General features: G+C 41.8%; 2 long non-coding RNA genes and 1 pseudogene across 3 annotated transcripts in view; 2 read left to right on the top strand and 1 right to left on the bottom strand.

Annotated features, from left to right (window-relative positions):
- LOC146510932 (uncharacterized) overlaps window positions 1-17,380 on the bottom strand; it is a 26,239-nt gene extending 8,859 nt beyond the window's left edge. Inside the window, exon 1 of the long non-coding RNA XR_014876117.1 lies at window positions 17,296-17,380. This is a non-coding gene — a long non-coding RNA (uncharacterized LOC146510932). The remainder of the gene's footprint in view (window positions 1-17,295) is intronic.
- Window positions 1,140-5,682, top strand: LOC146510933 (zinc finger BED domain-containing protein 4-like; annotated as a pseudogene). The gene is made up of 3 exons (XR_014876110.1): window positions 1,140-3,604; window positions 3,747-5,124; window positions 5,186-5,682. The product of XR_014876110.1 is annotated as a zinc finger BED domain-containing protein 4-like (transcript).
- LOC146510931 (uncharacterized) lies at window positions 17,294-26,134 on the top strand. Its single transcript, XR_014876118.1, has 3 exons — window positions 17,294-17,405; window positions 25,151-25,263; window positions 25,696-26,134. It is a non-coding gene; the product is annotated as an uncharacterized LOC146510931 (long non-coding RNA).

Genomic DNA, 26,134 nt, shown 5'->3' with positions numbered 1-26,134 from the left:
TCTGCCTCACAAAGAACTGTACAAAGGCCTTCTTTGTCCAAATTCTGCACTTTCAAAATGGAATTTAACACCTTCCTGACAGACCTTATGAGACGTTCCCAAACACCGCCATGATGGGAACCAGCAGGAGGATTAAAAATCCACTTTATGCCCTTAGGCACAGATTCATGAGATGCTGCTGCAAGATTCCATCCTTCCATTGCCTCTTTCAACTCAAGTTCACCACCCACAAAGTTTGTACCATTATCCGATCGTATCTCCAATACCTGACCCCGCCTTGATATAAATCGACGGAGCGCATTAATAAAACAGTCTGCCTTGCATCTTCAGGCATAGCTGCTCTACTAAGCCTACCTCCCACTCTCAACACACCATTCTCAAGCTTAGGATTAAGCCTATAGAGCTCACTACTCTTCTTCACCTTTTCACCCCTCTGCAACCTACTGATCTCATCTGAATATCTCCTCCTTTGAAAAAAGAAAAGAACTGCATTCTCTGCCTTGTTAAGTTCTTTTACCGAGAGAAATCCTTTAGCAGCATGGTCCTTGACAGTTTGCAACTCTCTTTTAAGATTTTCCTCAAGATTTTCTTTAGTCATGCTAGACGCAAAGCTCTCTTTCAGCTGTTTCCTCTTTTTACTAAGCTCCTGCAGCAAACCTTTGAATCTAAGAATCCATGCAACCATCCTTTTCAGACGAGTCCACGAAGAAAAATAAGTAATGAACTTCATCGCACCATCTTTGTATTCATTTGCATCAACAGCATTAACTAAAACAGCCATTTTAATCGCTGGATCATTTGAAGAGATCTTTCCAAAATCAAGGTTCACTGGCCAATTAATTTCTGGTTCAGCAAGAAACTTTGGCCCTGTCAACCAGGAATCATTCTTCAAAAAGGATTGCACCTTAACTCCCCTAGAAGCTAGATCAGCAGGATTGCATGATGTAATAACATATCTCCACTGAGAAGGTTTGGACACTTTAAGTATCTTGGTCACCCGATTTGCTACAAATACTTTAAACCTTGAGGTTTCATTTCTGATATACCTTAACACAGAGGTACTATCAGTCCAAAATACTGACTCCTGCAAATGCATTTGCAGCTCTTTTCTCCACATTTTATCCATTCTACTTGCAACTAAGGCAGCTGTCAACTCCATGCGAGGAATGGAAGTTTGTTTCAGTGGAGCCACTCTTCCTTTACCCATTATAAACGCACAATGCACTTGATTCTGGGTGCTGTGCAACAACAGATAAGTGACTGTGCCATAACCCTCCTTGCTTGCATCTGCGAAGTGATGTAACTGAGCAGAAGCAACATCTCCAAAATTAGAAGGTTTAAGGCACCGGTCAACCTTAAAATCTGCAAGAAGGCAAAGATCATTTAGCCAAACTGTCCATTCTTGTTCAACAGTAACTGGCAACACATCATCCCAACCCCAATGATTTCTGCACAGTTTCTGAAGGATCAACTTAGCAGACAGCACCACAGGTGCCAAAAACCCCAATGGGTCAGAGATCAAGCTCATAAGGGACAATATCCCTCTCCTTGTGGGAGGTTTGTTTTTAAGTGTGATCTTAAACTTGAATGCATCTGATTGGATACACCACTGTACACCCAGTGCTCTCTCTACTGGCAACACGTCACTATTAAAATCCTTAACCTCCTTGGATCGTTCCTGCTGAGGTATGGTAGCGAGTACTGCTCTTCTGTTGCTAACCCATTTGGTGAGCTTAAAGCCTCCTTTAGCACAAAGAGCAACAAATTCTTGATAGAGCAGCACTGCCTCCTCTTCAGAACCAACAGAGATAAGGCAATCATCCACATAAAAATTATGTAAAACATTGTTGACAACCTCTAGTCTGAACTGATCTCTGTTGTCCTCTGCACATTTCCTCAAGGCAAAATTCGCACAACTTGGGGATGAGGTGGCTCCTTAGAGATGTACTTTCATTCTATATTCCACCAGATCCTGACTATGATCTCCATCTGGCCACCACAGAAACCTTAACAGATCTGAGTCATCTCTTTGTACTCTGACCTGATAAACCATGGATTCAATGTCTGCCATGAGCACCACAGGTTCTTTTCGGAACCTAGTTATGACCCCAACTAGCAAGCTAGTGAGAACTGGGCCTTCCAGAAGTTGTCCATTCAGAGACACTCCCTGAAATGAAGCACCACAATCAAAGACAACTCGCAACTTCTTCTTCTGTGGGTGATGCACCCCATGATGTGTAATGTACCACAGTCCTCCATCACAGCGATCAAATTCATCAGCAGGCACCTTCTCTGCATCCTCTTTAGAAATGATTTCAGTCATAAAACTGGTGTAATCGACATGAAATGAACCATCCCTAATAAACTTCCGTTTAAGGCTCATAGCTCGCTGTTCTACAGCCTTCCTATTATTTGGCATTTTTACCCGATTACACCTAAAAGGTAAACCAATGGTATAATGACCATCAACCAACTTAACAGAGTCCATCACTGACTTCATAAACTGCTGATCTTCTCTAGACAAAGCAAACTGCTCATCCTGAATACATTCTGGAAAATCAGCCTTCATTTGACGTTCCCACAGCTCATCCAGTCTTGCCACGGAAATCCTATTGACACTCACATCAAAAATGTCAGTCTTACAATCCTCTGAGAGGACCATTCACCGTCCAACCTAGCATAGTTTTTACTGCATAGGGACCTCCATCCTGACTTCTAACAACCTCCCATGGCTCTAAAGCCTTGGGCACATTGGTCCCAATCAACAGATCTACCCCGGAATTTATCTCCAGTATCTTAATATGGCGCAAATGTGGCCATCTATCAAGATCTTCCTGTCGGAGAATATTACATTGATGAACAGGCATGCTTTTCTGAGTAAATAAGTCAGGCAAGTCACAGTAGTGATCTAAATCCAAACCAGCTACTTCCAAATCTGAAACAACATAACTACTGACCATTTTCTCCTGACCCATTGTCCACAAAAGAATGCCAGTTTTCCTTCCTGAAAGATTCAGCCTATTCATGAGCCCTTCAGTAGTGATGTGTCCTGTGTGTCGAAGCTCCGAATCGCGCGTCGGGTAATCTCGGGGGCGTTTTTGTGAAGCGCGTATCGAGGCTTGCTTTGATTACGTATGCAGTGACGTTCGAGGCCTCGCGGGCAGACCGTACCACGTGACTGATTCGGGAAATGGTTCACCGGTTCGCGCCAAATTCGAAATAAAATGGGCAGCAAAACACAGCTGATTCCCCCATCACATTGTGTTGTGGAATTGGATTACGTACATGTTACATAGTTACTTGAGCATTTCTTCCCTCGATGGAACCAGCAAGAAAAAGAAATTTTTCCCCTGTCTGGCAACATTTTGATGTCATCTCTCCTAATAAGGTAAACACACTGTAATAAAGAAATGATAAGTACCATAATATAAATAAACCACACCACAGATCCTATAATCAGATTTCTGTCTTTTTGTTTATTAAAAGGTGAAGTGTTTGCTGTGCTCTAAAGAACTTGGATACAGCAACAACACCTCATCTATGCTGAGGCATTACAGAGCCCTGCATGAGAACAAGGAGACTAACCAAGGTGGACCAAGCTCAGGTGAGGTTTTGTAGGTTTTAAGGATACAGTCATTTGATACATTTATATTCCCCATGTAATTCATTAATATTTGGGTTGTATATTAATGAATTAATATACATACTGACATATGTAATTTCTTAATGTTTTTTTGTTGTATCAGGGGAGAGGAATGATGTGGATGAGGCCTTGGTCAACATGGTGATAGAGGATTCCCAGCCCTTCACTATCGTGGAGGACAGTGGGTTTAGGAAGCTTGTTAAAGTTTTGAACCCTAACTATGTTCTCCCCACAAGGCAGGTGTGTATCTTAAAATGTGAAGCATGTTTCCATTTTGCCTTTATTTACATATTAAGTACTGTACCTTCTTTTGTTTAGGCTTTGAAATCTATGGTGGACCAAAGATACAAAGAGTCCAAACAAAAAGAAAAACTGACTGTGGCCAAGGCATCTGCAGTTAGTTTGACATCTGATATGTGGACCTCCATTAACACAGAGGCTTACCTAGCCGTCACCTGCCATTTCATTGACTCTAACACTGCATTGCATTCTGTAGTGTTAGGTGTTCAGCACTTCCCTCAAGCACATACTGCTGTCAATTTGTCACAAGTAACAGCAGCGCTCATGTCAGAGTGGGGCATTACAGACAAAGTTACATGTTATGTGACTGATGGAGCAGCAAACATGGGTGCTTGTGCTAAGGAGCTTCGTTTGCGTCACAGTAATTGTGTGGCGCATACATTAAACCTAATGGTCAAAAAAAGCTCTTGATCAACACACGACGCTGTCTGACATCCGGACTACCTGTAGGAGGATAGTGGGATATTTCAAGAGCAGTACAACTGCTAAAGTTTGTTCCATTATTTCATTACTGCTTTGAGGTGCTGCTGCATTAACACAGCTTGAATTAATCAGTTTGTGTTGGCTGTTTTTCTAGGAGAGGCTGACAGAGGTGCAGGAGCAAATGGGCCGGCCTGCACTGAAGTTAATTCAAGAGGTGGACACACGTTGGAACAGCACATTCCAAATGCTTCAACGTGTTCATGAACTCAGGGAGCCTATTGGAGCATCGTTAGCTGGCCTGCACACTGATATTTGCCCACTATCCTCTGAACAGTATGACCTTATGGCAGAATGTCTTAAAATACTCTCCCCATTTAATGATGCCACCACTGAGCTGTCAGAGGAAAAGCGAGTGTCTGGATCCAAAGTAATTCCACTACTAACAATGTTGCACCATGCACTAAATGAAGAGGAAATGGGAGTTGTTTTAACTCCAGAGAGCTCCACCATGGTTGAGTGTCTAAGGAGAAAATGAAAGGAGAAGCTCTACACATTGCAGTCAATGAGCATCATGTCACTGGCAACATTGCTGGATCCAAGGTTCAAAAAAATAGGCTTCTTTAGCCCAAATAAAGCAATGGATGCTGAGAAGAGACTTATTTCTGAATGTGCTGCTATTTTGCGGCACGTGGCCTCATCATCAGCAGCCTCATCAGCAGCAGCCTCATCATCAAAAGCTTCTCAGCCTGTGACTCAAGGTATATGAGCATATTTCGATTATTATATTGTATTTAGTTACTTATATTCTGTTTGTTTTAGGTAGCAAACTGTGGCATCGTTTGGACACCACTGTTCTGGAGACAAAGACCCCAAATGCTACTGCTGATGCAACAGCTGAAGTACAGAAGTACCTCCATGAACCAAATATTGGCAGACTGGAGAATCCGCTGGAGTACTGGGCTGGACACAAATTTCTTTATCCAAACTTGTATAAACTTGCTGTGGTTTTTCTTGCAACCCCTGCTTCATCTGTGCCCTGTGAGAGGATATTTTCAAAAGCAGGAGAAATCCTCTCAAAAAAGAGGAACCGTCTTAATCCTAGCACTGTGGAAAAGCTGCTATTTTTGAATAAAAACAAATGAAAACTTTTCCCTAGTGTCATGAGCACTGTTATAAAGTCACAAGCACATTCACATCACAACTCCCTCCCTTTTTGTTTCCATGTACATTCCTGTGTTAAGCTGCCGATTTATTATATACAAACATTAATTAAATTAATATAATATAAAATTAGTATAATATTAAATATAACTAATATTTAGAGTTTAGTTATTGGTGTCATGAACAAAAGTAATTTATTTATTCAACTTGAAGCACCACACACTAGTTTGTGTCATTATTGAGATGTACATAAGCATGATTATGCAGTTACACAATCATACCAAAACTCTGTACTGATAGTTTCCACTTTCTCTTTTGTATCAGACATACTGAGACAATATTTGGGATTAATAACCATAAAAAACTATTTATTTATTCAGTTTAGAGGTTTACACATCATTATAATCACAGAGCCCGCTTCACTTGTATTGTCCACTTGATGGCGCAGTAGAGCAAATGAATCATCACAATGCTTCGAACCATGAGTCGACCAATTGGGTGGAAAGCTTCAGTTCATCATGAGGCTTCATCTCACCATCACTACCCTTCAGTACAAAATGAAGCTGAACTCCCAGGATCTAGAAAAGCATAGGTAATCAGTCACTGATAACCTTTCTTGGATTTCACTCTAACTGGTATTATGGACAGAGCATTAATTCTTTAATAACCTTTATGACATTTTTAATTTTATTAATCTTAGTGTGACGTTCTGTTTGCAGCCTTTCAATCTGATTCTCCAAAGCCTTAGCAGTTGGTTTCGGCTGTCTTTTCTTTCCATCCACATCACCACATTGTATTAATTGGTGTGTCTCCATTTTTCTTCAAAACATTACAAAATCGAAACGCTGAACTGCACCTATGCCACACAGCCTCATTCCAACACATCAACTTGATGACATTCACTTCATAAAACCTTGGACACACACACACAATTAACAGGAGCAATATCCCCCACTATCTGCCTATTAAACCTAACTCACTCAACCTAGTCTTCCGTACATACTAGCGGTGGGTATTTATGTACCTCCATACCGTCAGCTGTGAGGAAGACAAACTGTCTTAAACACAAACTGCGGCGGTACTCCCAAGCCAATGGCTTCAGCCGCCTGATGCACAATAACTAGAAAGTAAATCAGTACAACACCTAGTGCAGCTGTACTGCTGAAACCTAACAGGGGAACAAGACTCCTGAAAGAAGTCTGTTTTGTGTAGCCAAAGGCTTAATCTAAAAGCTACGTGGACAAAGGCAACAGCAAACTATAAAACTCATCTATATATAAATAATCCAATAAAACCTACAAACATTTCTGTTGACAACTTGTTGCGGCTCCTCCAACCTATGGCCGCGGCAGGCTAAACATGAGGACACGGATGACACGCAACAATGAACACATAAAATACCACTGACATACTTCTGTACCATTTGCTCCTTTTATTCCACATGCAACTGTCCAATATACAAATCAGTGCCTGGGATTAACTATTAGACAAATGCACAGACTGCACAAACAAATAACTGCAACTCACCAATAACTGCACTAACTACTATGCCAAATTACAACTTGGTCCATGGCATCAAATTAGTGCACAAATATACAAAAACCATCAAGTTCCAGTTAAAATACATCAAAATAATTCAAGCTGCGGTCAACAGAAAGTTTTGCCTCATGCTCACCCTACCTTTCTGCTCATCAACATCAGGTGCTGTGAACAAGTGAGTGCAACCACATTTATCATCTACCACACCCATGAGACACGCCCCACACCCGTGCACCAATAGAGTGGGCCAATTTAAACCAACCCACTTAGTCCAAAAAGGAACAACTCATATGGCTCCTACAATGACTTTAGTCTCATGAACAACATTAGCTAATTGTTATTTACTAGCTAATCTTAAATGACTGTTCAGTACAGAAATGAAGCCCAACAATCATGTTTTACAGTCCTGTGGTCTCAGCCTCAGATACTTATCAAATCACACAAAGCTCATGTAGAAACAAATGTACAAAATATGTTCTCCTTCATTTCTGTCAAACAAAGCTGTATGAAACGTTTCCAGCTGTTAGTATCATGATTGCTAGGCAACCTGGGCAGCGCGACGGAGGCTAGACCGTCCCATCTCACAAGCCTACAAGCCCCGCACTTCCGGCCGCAGCGATCTTTGAGTACGCAGCCCTTAGCTGTGTCCCATTTCAGGGTCTGCACGCTTGAAGTACGCGCACTAGGCGTACTACGTACGGTGCGTACTATAAGTACGAGAAGTGCGGAAGTGAGAGGCTTGTGAAATGGGACGGTCTATGCTTCGTCGCGCTGTTCAGGTTGCCTAGCAACCATGATACTAACCACGAGACACGTTACATACAGCTTTGTTTGACATAAATGAAGGAGAAAAATGTTTTGTTGGTCATTCAGTTTTTGTCATGACATCACTTTGATTAGTTGAGTATCTGAGGCTGAGACCACAGGACTGTAAAACATGTCCTGTGGTCTCATGATTCAAGGGCTTCATTTCTGTACTGAACAGTCATTTAAGACTAGCTAGTAAATAATAATTAGTTAATGTTGTTCATGAGACTAAAGTCATCTCACTATGGTAATGTAAATATCATATGGCCAATATTATAGTATTGTCAGATTATTATCTATCTATCTATGACTGACTTTAATTATCCATAAAATCATCAGATTCTCTGTAAGATTAAGGTCGACTATATATATATTTAGAAGTAGAGGCTTTAAAACCAAGTTAACGCTGAAAGTACAAACATCACTAATGTCACACAACTTTGCCGGCATGTGGCCAACAGCAATGTTTTAATGTTCTTCGTTATTAAACATTCGCACATGAATAAGTGACGTCATATTCAGTTCTTACTTTTGACAGTTCACTCTTCGGCCGCTCCCTTCTTGCTGCAAAATTATCCACACCCACCGCGGCGCTATGAATTGTGGGATATATGGGACCACGAAGCGTGCACCGGACTGTTGCTGTGTCCCAATTCGGGGTCTGCACGCTTGAAGTACGCATTTTAAGTGCGGTTACGTCACCGCCACGCGACGACGGCTGTCCCAATTCGAAGTGTACTTCAAATGCATACTCCAAATGCGCCGTCGATTTCCCCAAATATCAAGCGTGGTCCGGTGCACGCTTCGTGGTCCCATATATCCCACAATTCATAGCGCGGCGGTGGGTGTGGATAATTTTGCCGCAAAATATGGCAGAAGGGAGCGGCCGAAAAGTGAACTGTCAAAAGTAAGTACTGAATATGACGTCACTTATTCATGTGCGAATGTTTAATAATGAAGAACATTAAAACATTGCTGTTGGCCACATGTCAGCAAAGTTATGTGACATTAGTGATGTTTGTACTTACAGCATTAACTTGGTTTTAAAGCCTCTACTTCTAAATATACATATAGTTGACCTTAATCTTACAGAGAATCTGATGATTTTATGGATAATTAAAGTCAGTCATATATCCACAAACACAACAAGCTGAAAGTCAGTGATATATATATATATATATATATATATATATATATATATATATATATATATATATATATATATAATCTGACAATACTATAATATTGGCCATATTATATTTACATTACCATAGTGAGATGACTTTAGTCTCATGAACAACATTAACTAATTATTATTTACTAGCTAATCTTAAATAACTGTTCAGTACAGAAATGAAGCCCTTGAATCATGTTTTACAGTCCTGTGGTCTCAGCCTCAGATACTCAACTAATCAAAGTGATGTCAAAAATGAATGACCAACAAAACATTTTTCTCCTTCATTTCTGTCAAACAAAGCTGTATGTAACGTGTCTCGCGGTTAGTATCATGGTTGCTAGGCAACCTGAACAGCGCGACGAAGCATATACCGTCCCATTTCACAAGCCTCTCACTTCCGCACTTCCCGTACTTATAGTACGCACCGTCCGTAGTACGCGTAGTGTGCGTACTTCAAGCGTGCAGACCCTGAAATGGGACACAGCCGCTGTGTCCCATTTCAGGGTCTGCACGCTTGAAGTACGCATTTCAAGTGCGGTTACGTCACCGCCACGCGACGACGGCTGTCCCAATTCGAAGTGTACTTGAAATGCATACTCCAAATGCGCCGTCGATTTCCCCAAATATCAAGCGTGGTCCGGTGCACGCTTCGTGGTCCCATATATCCCACAATTCATAGCGTGGCGGTGGGTGTGGATAATTTTGCCGCAAAATACGGCAGAAGGGAGCGGCCGAAAAGTGAACTGTCAAAAGTAAGTACTGAATATGACGTCACTTATTCATGTGCGAATGTTTAATAATGAAGAACATTAAAACATTGCTGTTGGCCACATGTCGGCAAAGTTATGTGACACTAGTGATGTTTGTACTTTCAGCATTAACTTGGTTTTAAAGCCTCTACTTCTAAATATACATATAGTCGACCTTAATCTTACAGAGAATCTGATGATTTTATGGATAATTAAAGTCAGTCATATATCCACAAACACAACAAGCTGAAAGTCAGTGATATATATATATATATATATATATATATATATATATATATATATATATATATATATATATATATATCATAATAATCTGACAATACTATAATATTGGCCATATTATATTTACATTACCATAGTGAGATGACTTTAGTCTCATGAACAACATTAACTAATTATTATTTACTAGCTAATCTTAAATGACTGTTCAGTACAGAAATTAAGCCCTTGAATCATGTTTTACAGTCCTGTGGTCTCAGCCTCAGATACTCAACTAATCAAAGTGATGTCATGACAAAAATGATTGACCAACAAAACAATTTTCTCCTTCATTTCTGTCAAACAAAGCTGTATGTAACGTGTCTCGCGGTTAGTATCATGGTTGCTAGGCAACCTGAACAGCGCGACGAAGCATATACCGTCCCATTTCACAAGCCTCTCACTTCCGCACTTCTCGTACTCATAGTACGCACCGTACGTAGCACGCGTAGCAAGCGTGCAGACCCTGAAATGGGACACAGCCAGCATATCACTACCCGATCCGTACCGGAAACCCGATCGGTACCCCGCATGCGCGAAAGGTGTCTACTTCCGGTCGTTGCGTTTTACGATAGTTATGGGTCAGAGTATCTGTTAAGATGTTAAGAATAATAAGTATATCTTAAAATGTTTGCAATAATGAAGCATTTCAGTACAATGTAGACAAAAACGAAAAATAAAAAGATAGTTACGGATCGGGACTCCCCGATCCTTACTGCGCATGTGCAAAGTCGGACCGTAGTTCGGGTAGTGACAAGGACCATTAAGGCTGAGTACTTTAAGGCTGCAGACCCTGAATTGGGAAACAGTCCCTGAATTGGGATACAGCCATACATACATGTTTTGGTTCGTGCAACTGGTCCGTCCGGTTATTGTCTCCCCAGAAACATTTCCGTTGTCTTTTTTCCTATTTCCTTTGTGTTGTGTGTGCTTTTGCAGCATTTTTCTTTTTGCAGCGTTTTTCTTTTTGCAGCATTTTTCTTTTTGCAGCGTTTTTCTTTTTGCAGCATTTTTCTTTTTGCAAGTGTTTTCTGAAGTTGCAGTCCGTTTGGCCTCTCAGGGCCACCGTACCCTCAACAATAATATTTAACTATTAATCACAGTTTTGCTAAATAAAAGGATCTGGCTTGCATCAGTCACATGATCACATTTAACCAATGATCGCCCTTGACGGCAGAACGCGCTGGTTACGAGCCGGGAACGAGCTCACAAAGAGCAAGCGCATTTTTTGCGGTCCGGAGCTGTAGAAGAAACACAAATGAACTCAGAGACATAGACTGATGCGACAAAACCAGTAAGTAGGTGTACAGCGTACACTGTAGTGTATAGCACACAGGAGTATTGGCTTATTATGTACACGTTGGTAAGCTGTCTTGTTGCAACTGACGAACTGAAACAAACGAGCGTGCTGCGTGTGTAACAGCGCTTACAAACATCACCTGTCCTTTTATTAACTGCACAAGTAGTGCTGGTCATAGCTGCTGGCTGGCTACCTGTGTAAGGCTGTCATGGGTCTGTAGCTCTGTCCACCGTTTTAGGGAACATATTTAGTTTTAAAGTATTTAGAACATATTTAGTTTTAAAGTAAGTTTCCGGGCTTTTCCTGCCTTTCTGGAGGGATTATATTTCACTAAAAAACGATCTAATATGCATGTCCACATAATTATGCATTATTATAATATTTTAGATTCTTGATGAATGTGTGTTGTTGTTATTCAGCCTGGTTCAATGTGCCCCTTTTTAACTTTGAGCACCCGCCCCTTTAAACGTCTCTGCACGGCCCTGCTTTGCCTTATAGAATTCAGCATCTCCGTGCTGGGGAAATAGGTTTTGCGGCTGTTTGAGCTAAGATTTTCAAGTTATTCACAAAATGAAAACCTATACTTTGTGTCGGGCGAGAACTCCATTCAAATGCATGTAATAGCGAGAAACGCACTAACATGGTGAAATAAAGCGTTTTTTGTACAACTTTGTACAACAAGATAGCTGTAACTATTCAAAAAAGACGTCTTGGTGCATGCTTAATCATCCAGATCAGTAAATCTCCAAAAGTTGCTTCTGTTCTTCAGTCTCAGCTGACTTCAGGTTTCCCAAATCTTATAAACAGTACATTTGTATAATCACTGAAACCAGCCAACTGAAGGAACAGTGGGATGGAGGTCAGTTCCTTCATCATAATTATGCCAATTGTCATGACCACTGATCAACAACCACTGATCAAATATCACTGATCAATGGCCATGAGTACCATTCAGAGAGAGTTGGAGAATGGCTGCAATCACAGCATTGTAAGATGGTGAAAGATGTACTCTTAGGCCCCCTCCCTGATTCAGAGATGGTATTTCCCTTTTCACATAAATGGCCTCCTTGACTACACGCTCAAACCAGCATTCCTTCCTGTCCTGAATGTGTACATCCTCGTCATTGAAAGAGCGTCCCCTGGCCTGTAGGTGTAAATAGACTGTGCATTTTCCTTTTTTGCATACTGGATTGGTGTAAAGTTAATTTGACACATGGAAAATAACCAGTTAATTTTTTAAGTGTAAGGTAAGGGCAGAGGTCACTTCCTGTTTTTGGAAGTAAGGTCAGAGAAGCTGCTCGTGGTGATGCTCTAGCCGTGTGAATGTCAAAGAAGAAATAACTCCTAAGTTCCAAATACACCGGTTTGTCTACTTGCAGAACAAAGTGGTATGTCTGTTTATATTTTGTGGATTTTATATTGCAATATGTTTTAATGCTGAAATATAATTTTCTTGTACATTTATATTCACCAGTTCTACGGTGTACCTGTGTATGTTAAGAGAAGCACAGTAAACATCAGTAAAGAAGAACTCTCATGTCTCTCGTTTATGTGTACAAGCCGGCATAGACTGCAGAGTCGTAGACTGAAGAGGTAGCTCTTCTGTGTTGTGCCATCCGCTTCGCCAGAGTTTGTTTGGTGGCCCAATGTATAAATCCTGGCAACCCTCCTGGCGCTTAACAGCGAACACTATGTTACTCTATTTGTGGCAGCAGTTGTCCTTCTCTCCTGGATCGGCTGGAGCTTTCTTCTGGCGCCTTCCCAGCTTTACAAAGGTCAAGCTGGGATAACCACATTTACTCAGGGCCTTCTTGATGTGATGTTCTTCTGCTTCCCTGGCCGCTGTGTCTGTGGGGATGGCGCTCGCTCTGTGTTGTAGCGTCCTGATGACACCCAGTTTATGCTCCAGTGAATGATAAGAGTCAAAACTTAAATACTGATCTACTGAACACTACTGAACACTAAAGTAAGAGGGGTGGGGTGCACACAACAGTAGGGAGCAGCCCTTTTGTTTTCTTGAATTAGTCATTGTAAATCACTGTCACATTTTAAAGAAATATAATCTACTTAGTTTTAAGAGTTTTAATCATTTGTGATTTCTTAAATTTGACTTTGAATGTATAAATAGGATGGCCCCAGAGTGTCTTAATAGATACATCCAGAGATAAGATAGTAATCGTATTACTAGGAGCATGGTGAACGGCAACTGCAAGATATCATATCGCAGATCTACATTTGGTCAGTCAGCTTTTTCCATAAAGGCTTGCCATCTGTGGAACACACTTCCAACCGAAATCAAATTGATTACAGACATCAGATCCTTTACATTGAAGGTTAATGTTTGGTTAAAGGGAAATCAGAGATGTAGTCATTTTAACTGATGATTTTTAATTTAATTTTAATTTATTTTCTATTAATTGTAATTGTGTTTATGATGTATTTTGGGTTTTATGAAAATGTATGTTTTATTGTAAAATTTATCCATCTTGATTGCAAGCCCAACAAGGGACAATTGTTGAAAATTAGCAATAGCTATAAACTTATGTGCGTATGAAATATGGCATGCTAAATCTGAAGCCAGTGGTGAAGATCCCTGACATATACTGGGGAGCTTAACAAATGCACTTGTGAGTGAGTAGACAAAAAAACAACACAAGACAGCAATTACCACACTCAATCTTTAGCTTTAGCAATACATTGCCACAAAATGTATTTTTATTTGTCATAAGGTTCAATAAACACTTCAGTTATACAAAGTAGAATTTTTCTTACTTACTTATTTACTTTGGTGTCAAGGTTTTGTGTGAAAAACCTTGACTCCAAACTGTGAAACTAAGGCAACACAATTCCAACAGAGGCTGGTTTTGAAACATTCCCAATAAGAATATTTTCCAGCACTGTCAATCACAAAGCTAAAGAATGTATTTAAAAGTCCCGAAGGTCTCAACTTAACCACTGATCATTGATGAAGCCAGGTTTCGTCTCAGTGCTGTCCTGATACATACGGAGGATCTGACATCTGTCTGGCTGCCAGCTGTGCTTCACATTCACATGCACACTGTGGTATTTTCCACAAGTATAGATGTGATCTGTACTGATGCTCTCTCTGTCTCGCTCAGATGCAGGCACACATACATGCACACATGTGTCCCTTTACATGCAGCCCATGGGATCTCATTACAAACAGTGTGCCATATGCACACACACAAAAACAAGCACTGTTAATGTTTCCTATCTCTCCTTAAAATCATTGTCTTGGGAGCCCTGTTGCCTTCCTTAAGCCATACCCTAAAAGTTGGGACTGTGGTACCCACTGTCCTGCTGGAGGCTGGCTATCTGGGAGTGCCAGCGCAGGAGATGCAGTTACGATCAGAAGTTTAAGACCAGTTAAAAACAAGGTTCCAAGTAGAGCTTCAACATGAAGAAATGGGAGTGACACAAAGCATTTTTTGAGCATGCAATTTATTGAATTGAATTTATTTTAACAACTGAGCTATAGAAAACCTCCATCCCTTTTTGTATATTCAGCCTCAGTGGTGGTCTTCTAGTTCAAACTCTTGTTGATAGTGATGCCCAAGTACTTGCACTCTTCAATTCAATTTCAATTCAATTTTATTTGTATAGCGCCAAATCACTACAACAGTCTCCTCAAAGCGCTTTATATTGTACAGTAGATCCTACAATAATAGATATAGAGAAAAACCCAACAATCATATGACCCCCTATGAACAAGCACTTTGGTGACAGTGGGAAAGAAAAACTCCCTTTTAACAGAAAGGGGCAGGGCGGCCATCTGCTGCAACCGGTTGGGGTGAGAGAAGGAAAACAGGATAAAGACATGCTGTGGAAGAGAGACAGAGATTAATAACAGGTATGATTCAATGCAGAGAGGTCTATTAACACATAGTGAGTGAGAAAGGTGACTGGAAAGGAAAAACTTCAATGCATCATGGGAATCCCCCGGCAGCCTACGTCTATTGCAGCACAACTAAGGGAGGATTCAGGGTCACCTGGTCCAGTCCTAATTATATGCTTTTGCGTTTTATGTTATGGTAAATGGACTGATTCTTATATAGTGTTTTTCTACTCTCCCGGAGTACTCAAAGCGCTGTATACAACATGCCTCATTCACCAATTCACATATGCACTTCTAAACTCAAGTGCAAACTAATAAACATTCACACAGATTCACACTCCGATGAACACATTGGAGAGAAACTTGAGGTTAGTATTGTGCCCAAGGATATTTGGCATGTAGACTGGGGAAGCCAAGGATCGAATCACCAACCTTCCAATCCAGTAGCTGATCTGCTCTACCACCTGAGCCACAGCCACCCCAGTGTTAATATGGTGATTTCTTCACCACATCAACATTAGTGTCTCAGGATACACTGACAGAAGCTGTTCTCCTCCTTCTGGATTCAGTTATTATCTCTCTGATCTTATTCACATTCAGGAACTGATAATTCCTCAAAGACGCCTTCAAAAAATCATCCATTAGCAAGCTATATCCCTCATTCTAGAGTATTTTAGCAGGTGAAACAGTGTTGTACAACAACAACAAGTCTGTACAAGGTAACCAGGGATGAAGATCTGAGCCATTTGGCTCTCTGGACATATTCCGCATCAGTCCCTGTGGGGTTGGTTCGAATCTTCCAATTGCTTCTTAAGAAGAGAAGTTTTTTGGGGAGAAATTTGTCAGAGTATTTTTGCTCCAAACAGCACAAACCTGAACAGAAAGAGAAGTGGAGGGAATAGGATCTGAGTGAGAGGACAAACAGAAACAGACACTTCACAGAGCCAACTGAAAGCTTCATTAAGAGCCAGATTTAATGCATGTGTGAAGGGAGTGGTAAATAAAGTATAATAAAGTTAATTTTGAATTTAAAAAAAACAAAGCAATTTGACACTAAACTTTATTCTTTTAAACTTTAAGCACATTTTTTAGGCCATTTTTGGATTGCTATTTTTGTATTCATTTTGTGATTTTTTTCTGTGTCAGTGTCTACACCTTAGCACAGTAAACATAAAATTTAAAAAATCAATTTACTGGGAGTCCGGTGACATAGGCGGTCAAGATGGCAGCTTGAATGGGGAAGCTCCGTCGCAGCGGCAGCTAATATGCATTAGACTTAGAGCATTACTCTACACAACACTTACGAAATATAACCTCAGGACAGTGGGAAGCTTGAAGACTCTTTGTGAAAGCTCAGAAATGCCTAGTCACCAACAAAAACTTACGCTTCGACGGCAAGAAGGCGCTAGCAAGGAAACCTCGGCGAAAGCTAATGATGTGCACCCGCCCACACCTCCAATGTCGGATACTATTCAGACTGCTACAACTGAACAAATGGCCAAAGACATTGCAAGTATTTACGTGCTACTTAAGGAAACCTCCGAGACACAAGTGCGCAAGCTGAATGCTATCCAAACTGCTACGAGGGCAGTGGAGGCTAAGCTAGCGGATATGGTTACTCGAATAAGCAACGCTTAGAGAGTCTCGTCTAGATTTCCTTGAGGATGCTAGCAGAGCGCTAAAGGAAAATCCTCCTGCTACTAGTGACGAGGTGAACGCTCTACGACAGAAATTAGACGACCTCGAAAACAGAGGACGGAGAAACAACCTGCGCTTCGCCGCCTTTCCAGAGGGCTGCGAGGGTTCGGACGCTCTAGCATTCGTGCGCAACACAATCCCACAACTCCTGAAAGTCGACTTCCCGGGCGGGCTGGAGATTGACCGCGCACACCGCAGCCTGGTGAGACGCAAACCTGACGGTCATCCCCCGAGGGTCATCATCGCCCAATTTCTGCGGTTCCAGGACAGGGAACGGATCATGGAAGCTGCGCGGAGGCTGGGACAGCTGAACTGGAACGGCCACCGCATTATGATCTTCCCTGACTACTCCAAACTTGTCACGGACAAACGAGCGGCTTTTAATCCCTGTAAACGGCTGCTGCACGAAACGAAGATAAAGTTCTCCCTACTGTTCCGAGCGGTGCTGGTGCTGAAAATGACGGAGGGCAGACGTGAGTTTACCGACCCCCAAAAAAGCCCAGGACTACATTCTGTCTTTACCTTGAGTTATTTACAGTCAGGGCTTGGATTTAAACACTACCCTTTTTTTCTTTTCGCCCTAGCGTTAATTAACACGCTATACACGATATACTTTGCACTTCGCAGTTTTATTTGATTTATTCAGTTGTGCTTCTTTTGAAAATACAACACAATCTGCTTGGTAGAGAAGCTCACTAAGACTGTTAAACTCCTCTTTTAGTAATTCAGTTGTCATGAAGCCCTTTTCAGTTTGTCAGGGGACAGTTCTAACCAACCTGCATAGAGGTCTGTTCAGTTAGCTAAGTCCCAGAATGACTGTTTTTCTCATATTACATCGACTTAATGTGCTGCTGCTGCTGGCAATGGGTCCTGTTTATGACTGTTCGACTGGTTAGAGTCACGGACCATAAAGTTTATGTTTTGCTTTCTGGGGCTCATAGCCCACCTGAGGGTAACTAGTGTTCTCGGTTGCCCCAGACGTATCTGTTTAACTGTTTATCAGTTGTTATTTTTATTTACTTCCAAACCCCCCCATTTTTCTTACAGCCAGTCTTCCAAATATTGTCCATTCGGTACTGAACTCCTGGTTCTAATAATAAGTTACCCCACTGCTATACGTATGATATGTATTGCATGATGGCGAATAAGCAACAAAGGGCCCTTACTTTGATGACCTGGAATGTAAAGGGCCTTAACCATCCAATCAAAAAAAAGAAAATCATTCAATTCAATTCAATTCAATTCAATTTTATTTATATAGCGCCAAATCACAACAAATGTCGCCTCAAGGCGCTTCATAGATACAGAGAAAAGCCCAACAATCATATGACCCCCTATGAGCAAGCACTTTGGCGACAGTGGGAAGGAAAAACTCCCTTTTAACAGGAAGAAACCTCCGGCAGAACCAGGCTCAGGGAGGGGCGGCCATCTGCTGCGACCGGTTGGGAAGCCACTGGCAGCATGTGGATACAGCCAAGGCCGAGATGATGATCTCGACTGGGAGCAGGTCAATACCAGAGAGAAGTCTCCATCAGATCCATGGATGCCCTCAGGGTCAACCTTTATGATGGTGAACACATCAGGACGCTTCGCAGGACAGAAGGCCCTGCTGCTGACACCCCAGCTGAAGGAGAACGACACACACTGTGTCATCTTCAACTACTATATAGGAGGCAGAGACAACAGCCATCCCGGCCACTTAAAATCATGACATTTATCAAATCAAAAAACGTTGACATTGTCTTTCTTCAAGAGACTCACTTGTCTCCCCAAGAGTCAGATAAACTTTTCCGTGATTGGGTGGGTCAGGTATTTTTTTTCATGTGGCAGCAGTCAGAGTAGGGGTGTCGCAATTTTAATTCATAAGCGGTTACAGTTTAAATGCTCCCTGATGGTTAAAGATGATGATGGGCGGACATTGATACTCTTGGCTGAGATTCAAGGCCATAGGATGATTTTAAGCAATATCTATGCACCAAACATCGACGACCCCACCTTTTTTGGAAACTTGGAATGCAAAATTGGTGATATGGGCGACTACCCAATCCTGATAGCAGGGGACTTCAATTTGGTTATGGACAGTGTTGGGACTAACGCGTTATTAAGTAACGCGTTACAGTAACTACGTTATTATTGTGGTAACGAGCACGGTAACTACTTATTATGCCAAAATCAGGAACGCGTTAGTCGTTACTGGGATTTAGATACGGTCGTTACTCGTTACTTTGTGTGGTGGCTATCGCGGAGCTTCCACAGATTCTGTAACATTAGCAAGTGGTGGAGGCAGCAGGTGGATGAGGGAAAGGGGACGCAGAAGGAAAAGAGACCCGAGGCGGCCGCCGGTCCAAGTGTGAACTGAACTTCAGGCAAGAAGTTATGACCTGCAGTCTATCTGTGTCAGATATAAACCAAGTTTAGGTGGAGTTTATTTTCGTTATTCTGACTTTTTCCGTACTGCGTACTAGCTAGCATGACGGAGTTTCTATACAGCTGGGTGGGTGCTATGAAGTTAATGATGTTGAACTTTATTTTGTTCATAAGTTATTAGAGTTGCCAACCGTCCCGTCTGGTATTCAGAGAAAATATTACGCGTTTCTTATTGAGGTGAAAAGGAACAATTTGTCCCGTAATTCAGCTACAATGAAAAAGACACAAAGCTGGAGTTAGTCTGTGTCTTTGCTGCACAGCTGCCTCTTCTTCTTTCATTCTCCCCCCTCCCTCTCCTGTTTCTACTTCAATCATGAAAACTGATCAATGATCAGCTGATCGGCTCTCTTGTTTGTTTATCGCCCACTTTGCGCCAGAAAGAGGAAACCAGCCGATGTCGCGTTAAACAACAGCAGCACGTTTAAGCTTGAGCAGCCGTTGTTAGAATTTATTTAATATTAATTTCTAGTATCAGCTGATGTTTGCTGGAGCCACAGCTGCAAAAAAGCTGCTGGTCATAATATCGGTTTGGTTATCTGGTGAGAGGGAAACATGAAGATGAAACCAGGAGATGTCCTTACTGAATCAGAGCTGAACAGGTGATGGAGAAACAGGTTTACCTTTTAGGTGACATGAATGAGTTGAAGGGAAGTTATGAACTGATTCTGAGAAACAAATAACCCCAGGATCCTTTTCTAAGTAGCTGACAGCTGGTAACTGTGCAGGGGCGGGTCTAGCAAAGGTTTGCCAGGGGGGCCAGGTAGGGCATTAACAGGGAGAGGGGGGCACAAAGAAATACTTTTCTTTCTTATTCTCATTTAAAATGTCTGGCTTTTAAAAAATAATTATCTGAATCTTACAACAAACGATTGATAGATTGATACATATATACCATCAGAACAGTGTACATCACTGTCACAACAGCGTTTGTTTTCATTCAAAGGCTTTATGATTTTTCCTATAATGGCGGGCCAGTCTCTAGTCAAAATGCCCGGGCCAATTTTCTGTCCCAGTCCAGCTCTGTATGCAGCTCATCTGCAGTCTGGTGTTGCCTACATCTTCCTATTCAGAAGGCAGAATTTCCGAGTTCTGAGTACAATCAAAGCACCACGACTGCAGTTTTTGTGTTGGATGTAAAAGGCGCACATGACGCTGTGACGTAGGCTAGAATCATGGCATTCTCTCGTGGAAATATGCACATTATCTTTTCCTTTCTATTGGTAGGTGGCACAGTGCACTTGTGGCAAGTAAGCAAGCTAGAAGACTGGCAAAGTTATGGAAGCAACACATTAACAAGAGAATTCTGAGTAAAACCAAAGTTACTTTCCCTAGTAACTAGTTACTTTGAAAGTAACGAGTAACTTGAAGTAACTGAGTTACTTTTGATAGAAGTAACTAGTAATGTAACTAAGTTACTATTTTAAAGTAACTTACCCAACACTGGTTATGGATGATATACTGGATCGAAGCACTCCCTCACAGCGACACTCTAGATCAGCTTCGGTCGCTATAAAAATGTGTAGGACCTTGGGTTTGGTGGACGTATGGAGAGTATTCAACCCATCCACAAGAGATTACACCTTTTATTCTGCCCCCCACAACACTCTGTCAAGAATAGATTATTTTCTTGTGTCGAATTCTATCATGCCCTCAGCAATGTCTTGCTCTATTGGTAGTATACACGTTTCTGACCACGCCTCGGTGCTCCTGCATCTGAGCTCATTTGGTAGCCTCCTCAAGTCTCCCAGATGGAGGCTAAACTCAAGCCTTTTACATGATCCCAACTTTTTACACTCCTTGAGAGAGCAGATCAATTCTTATATAGAAATTAACCTCTCTACAGCTCCCAGTGCGGGTGTAGCATGGGAAGCTTTGAAAGCTTTTATTAGAGGGTTCATCATCCAGCATGCCTCATATAAGAAAAGAACTGCTCTGACCAAGCAGATAGACCTGGAGAGGAAGATTGCCATAGCTGAAGCCGCTTTTAAGGCAGACATGAGCTCAGCAAATCTGACCCACCTAACTAGACTTAAATATGAGTTTAACTCAATTTTGACTCAGAAAATGGAGTTTTCTCTATTTCGGGCTAGGCAGAAATACTTCGAAGATGGAGATAAACCTGGCAAACTGCTTGCAAGATATATTAAACAAAAAGAAGCTCAGACTATCATAGCAGCAATTAGAGCACAGGATGGCACTATGGTGTCAAAACCCTCTGAAGTGAATGAAGCCTTTAGAGATTTCTTTATGCAACTCTACTCCTCAGAAATACAAGCAAACTCTCAGGAAATTAACAGTTTTCTCTCCCCCCTCAACCTCCCAACTCTCTCTAAGACACAGGTGGACTCCCTGGACGCCCCAATTTCAAAGGAAGAGATCTTAAGGGTAATCAAAAATCTCCCAATTGACAAGGCCCCTGGGTTGGATGGGTTTACAGCAGAGTTTTACAGGAACTTTGCAGAGGAGCTTTCCCCTTTACTCCTGCAAATGTTTGAGGAGGCCCTGGATAAGGGCAGCCTGCCACCAACACTGTCAGAGGCGCTTATTTCCCTTGTCTTAAAGAAAAACAAAGACCCGCTTGACTGTAAGAGTTACAGACCAATAAGCTTGATCAATTGCGATTGCAAAATTTTAGCCAAGGTACTAGCAACCAGATTAGATAAGGTCATGACTTACTTAATACACCCCGACCAAGTTGGTTTTATTCGGGCTCTCAGCTCTGCCGATAATATTAGACGCCTAATTGATATTATGTGGGCAACCCAGAATAAGTCCCCTATGGGGGACTTTTCTCCAGCTATAGCCCTCTCCCTAGATGCAGAGAAAGCATTCGACAGGGTAGAGTGGCGTTTTCTATTTTGTGTAATGGAAGCATTTGGCTTTGGCCCAAAATTCATAAGGTGGGTCAAACTTCTCTACAGCAATCCAAGAGCATCAATACTAACGAACCGTATTATGTCACAGTCCTTCGACCTCCACAGAGGTACAAGACAGGGCTGCCCACTGAGTCCTCTGCTTTTTGCTTTAGCTTTAGAGCCTCTGGCAGCGACAATACGTAGAGACCCTGATTTTCCAGGTATCCAGGTCCACAATAATAATCATAAATTGATGCTCTATGCTGATGACGCCCTGGTCCTAATATCGCAGCCAGAACGCTCTCTACCTGCTCTCTTAAGAATTATTAACCGGTTCTCTAATATATCAGGATATAGAGTAAATTGGTCGAAGTCTGAAGTGCTCCCTCTGACAGCCTTCTGCCCCAAAACCCTGTTCCAGCCAGGGGATTTCAGCTGGCCTCAGACTGGTATTAAATACTTGGGCATTACATTCCCCCGTTTGTTATACAACATAGTTCAGGCTAATTTTGAACCTCTATTGGACAAGTTCAGAACCGACATAATTAGATGGTCCCCTTTGTTTCTCACCCTTTGGGGTAAAGTTAACATCATCAAAATGAACTGTACTCCAAAATTTAATTACCTACTACAAACACTCCCGCTAAAAATCCCATCAAAATATTTTCATCAATTTGACAGATTATGCAACCAATTCATATGGAATAACAGACGCCTGAGAATAAAGCTTAAAAAGCTACAGCAACCAGTGGAGTCGGGTGGCCTGGGGGTCCCAAATCTACTATTTTACTTTGCTTTTGCTTTCAGTCTGAGACACATGGTTCACTGGGCTCTCCCTCCAGAACGAGCCCCCCATGGCTTAGTCTGGAGGGGGGGGAGGGGTCATGGAGTCTCTAAATATTACTCAATGCTTGTTAAGGGCACGAGTAAAGGGCTACCCGCCCTCTGGTTAGCTTGGGAATCTGACCTTGGTGTGGCTTTTACAGATCAGGAATGGTCTACAATTATGCAGAATAGTAAAAAGGTGTCCAGGGAACTTAGAACGAGACTAATCCAATTCAAATTACTACACCGAATTTACTGGTCGCCACACAGACTGTATAGGGCGAACCGCATACAGTCCCCTGAATGCTGGAGATGTCAGACTGGGGTAGGCACATTGACCCATATGATTTGGAGCTGTCCTAAAACCCAAATCTTTTGGACTGAGATACATGACTTTATCAAATCAACCATACGATGGGATATTCCTTTTTCACCAAGACTATTTGTTTTGGGGGACCCATCACTCCTTAAATATGCTCCGCCTAAGGCTGCTGAGTGGGTACAAACTGCATTGATGCTGGGGCGTAAACTCATTATCTCCCAGTGGAAGGCCCCTTCCGCCCCACCTGTCTCCGTATGGCATATTCAACTAGGGAGACTCGCTGCACTAGAACAACTCATACAGGCTCCTGAATAGGGATGGGTACCGGTATCTGGTGCCATGATGGCACCGGTTCTGACATAAACGGTGGTAACCAGACCGAAAAGCAGCGCACATTTCGGTGCTTTTTTTTCCTGAGCTGTCATACACTTTAGATTCTAGCCAATCATTTTACGTTTCCGAGGATAGTAGGCGGGTCCAGGTACGTACGTTCTTTTAGAGCAGAGCTACAGATTAAAAATGCCCAAAGCAAAGCGGTCAAAGTCTGGCTGTACTCCACAGCAAAATATGCAAACTCAGCAGCCTGCAACAAGTGCTTTAAGGTGATGCTGTGATACTGTCAAAGAAGGTAACACCTCAAATCCGATGAAACACCTGGCGACGCATTGCGTTTTTTTTTTAAGCCGAGAAATGCGCCATATTTGATAGCTTGCTGCGAGACCTCACACCGAGCACATCTACTGCGGGTGTGGTGCCTGTTATCGGAGTTTGCAACATCCCGCAAAAACCCGAAGAGTACAGTCCTGGCCCCATCCCCATCCAGTGTAGCAGAAATGATGACGGATGATGATGGCAGCAGCAGCCGTTCTTCTCTGCGTGAGTAGCTTAATGTTGTTCGTGTGTAATTTACGTTGAGTAGGCTAACCACGTTATTACATTAATGCGTGTAAGGTAAACTAGCAAACATCATCATAGCTACATGCTGCTGTCTTCTTGTTTGATGGCAGATACTCCCTTCACCCTGGCCAAAAAGGATAAAATGACCAAAGAAAAAGAGGAAAACAGTTAAACATGAGAGGTTTTTGGACAAAGTTTGTTTTTTCCATTGTTTAAGCACTGCTTCCAGCCAAGAGTGATGCCATATATGCCCCATAGCTCCAGAAAAGGTTAACATTGTTATCTTTTTACAAAAAACCCCCAAACAGCTGACCATGAGAGGTTTTTGGACCAATTTTGTGTTCTCCATTCTTTAAGCACTGGTTTGAGCACCGTTTAAGCACCGGCACCGTTTCAAAAGTACCGGTTTGGCACCGGTATCGGATAAAACCTAAACGATACCCATCCCTACTCCTGAATAAAGTGGAGAGTTTTCATCTGAAGTGGGATCCATATCTGTCCAGAATAAAACGAACAGACTAGAACTTAGAGTGGAATAGACATTGGAATTCTGACGAAGCAGTCTCAGGGATGTCAGAGTGTGGCATGCAGTAAGACCCACATAGTCAAAGGCTGGCTGTTTTTGTTTCTTTGTTGTTTTTTGTTTTTTTTCTTGTTTTTGTTTATCTCTTGCTTTGTTTGCCCCCCCCCCCCCCCCCCCCCTCATTTTGGTTTGGTATTCTCTACTGTTCTGCTGCTATGCTGATGTTTTTTTTTTATGTGATGTTATCTGTCTCTGCAGTGGACTGTAGTGTTCTAAAAGTACAATAAAATATTAATTACAAAAAAAAAATCAATTTACTGGTATCTTATCACAACAAAAAAACACTGCTGATTGAAACTGTAATTTCAGGAGGGGCTGTTTCATTCCTGGATGACGAAACACTCTTTGAAACATGCCTAGGCGTGGCAGCTGGGCTTCTGCTCCTCACAGCATCTCTCTGCACTCTTACATCACGTCCCCCGGTGAGATCTGTTCAGCCTACACAGCCGATGATGCCACATCTATATAACCCACCCACCCCTGTCTGTTGTGATGGTCGACCCATTTCAGAAAAAAACTTATTTTCATGCTATGGCACTGACCCACATACGCACTGTTGGCTCCATCATTGCTAGAGGTTTCTTTAGAGAACTACCAAGCCATACTACCTAACACTTAATGACTGTAATTGTCACTGTGATGAATGAAAGAGGACTCGGTATAAAACTGGGCACTGAGAAAACTACAGCAAATAGCTGAAATATTATTTGCTTACACTGAAAGTTAAGAGTTTGACACATTAAATCTAAATAGCATTGGTTCTAAATACTGACTTAGAGTTATGAAAGACACAAAAAGGAGACGAATTTGACATTTTTGAGTATTTTTTGTATGCTTTGTTAATTTTTTTCTAGTTTGGGATTACATGGCAGTGACGGTGAGCAGAAATACACTTCTGTGTCATGACCTGAAACCCAGGTCAAGAGGGCTGAATGTATGAGGCACACTGACAACAGCAGCTTCACCTCAGCAGCCAGTTTGCTCAGCTCCTTCCCTGAGGATAATCTCTATGACAACATGTTTGTGGACTGCTGATCCATATTTCTAATGAGACTATTCATGTGTATTACACTCAGCAGCTCAGACCTGCTCTTTTCACTCAGTTATCTAGAGACAAATTCAAATGTCAAACCAAAATTAAATACTTTTAAAAAAAAATTAAATGTACTCTATGAGTAAAATATCTTTGCTCAGGCACAAAAAAAAGATTTTATCTTGTTTTCCCCAAGAAAGACTTTGACGAGCAGTTTTACAAATAAAACTATCAGCTTGTGTATGACTCAGTAAAATAAT

The sequence above is a fragment of the Neolamprologus multifasciatus genome, chromosome 9 (assembly GCF_963576455.1).
Source record: "Neolamprologus multifasciatus chromosome 9, fNeoMul1.2, whole genome shotgun sequence".
Taxonomy (NCBI): domain Eukaryota; kingdom Metazoa; phylum Chordata; class Actinopteri; order Cichliformes; family Cichlidae; genus Neolamprologus; species Neolamprologus multifasciatus.
The sequence above is the reverse complement of the archived record's forward strand: the minus strand, read 5'-3'. Positions and strand labels throughout refer to the sequence as shown.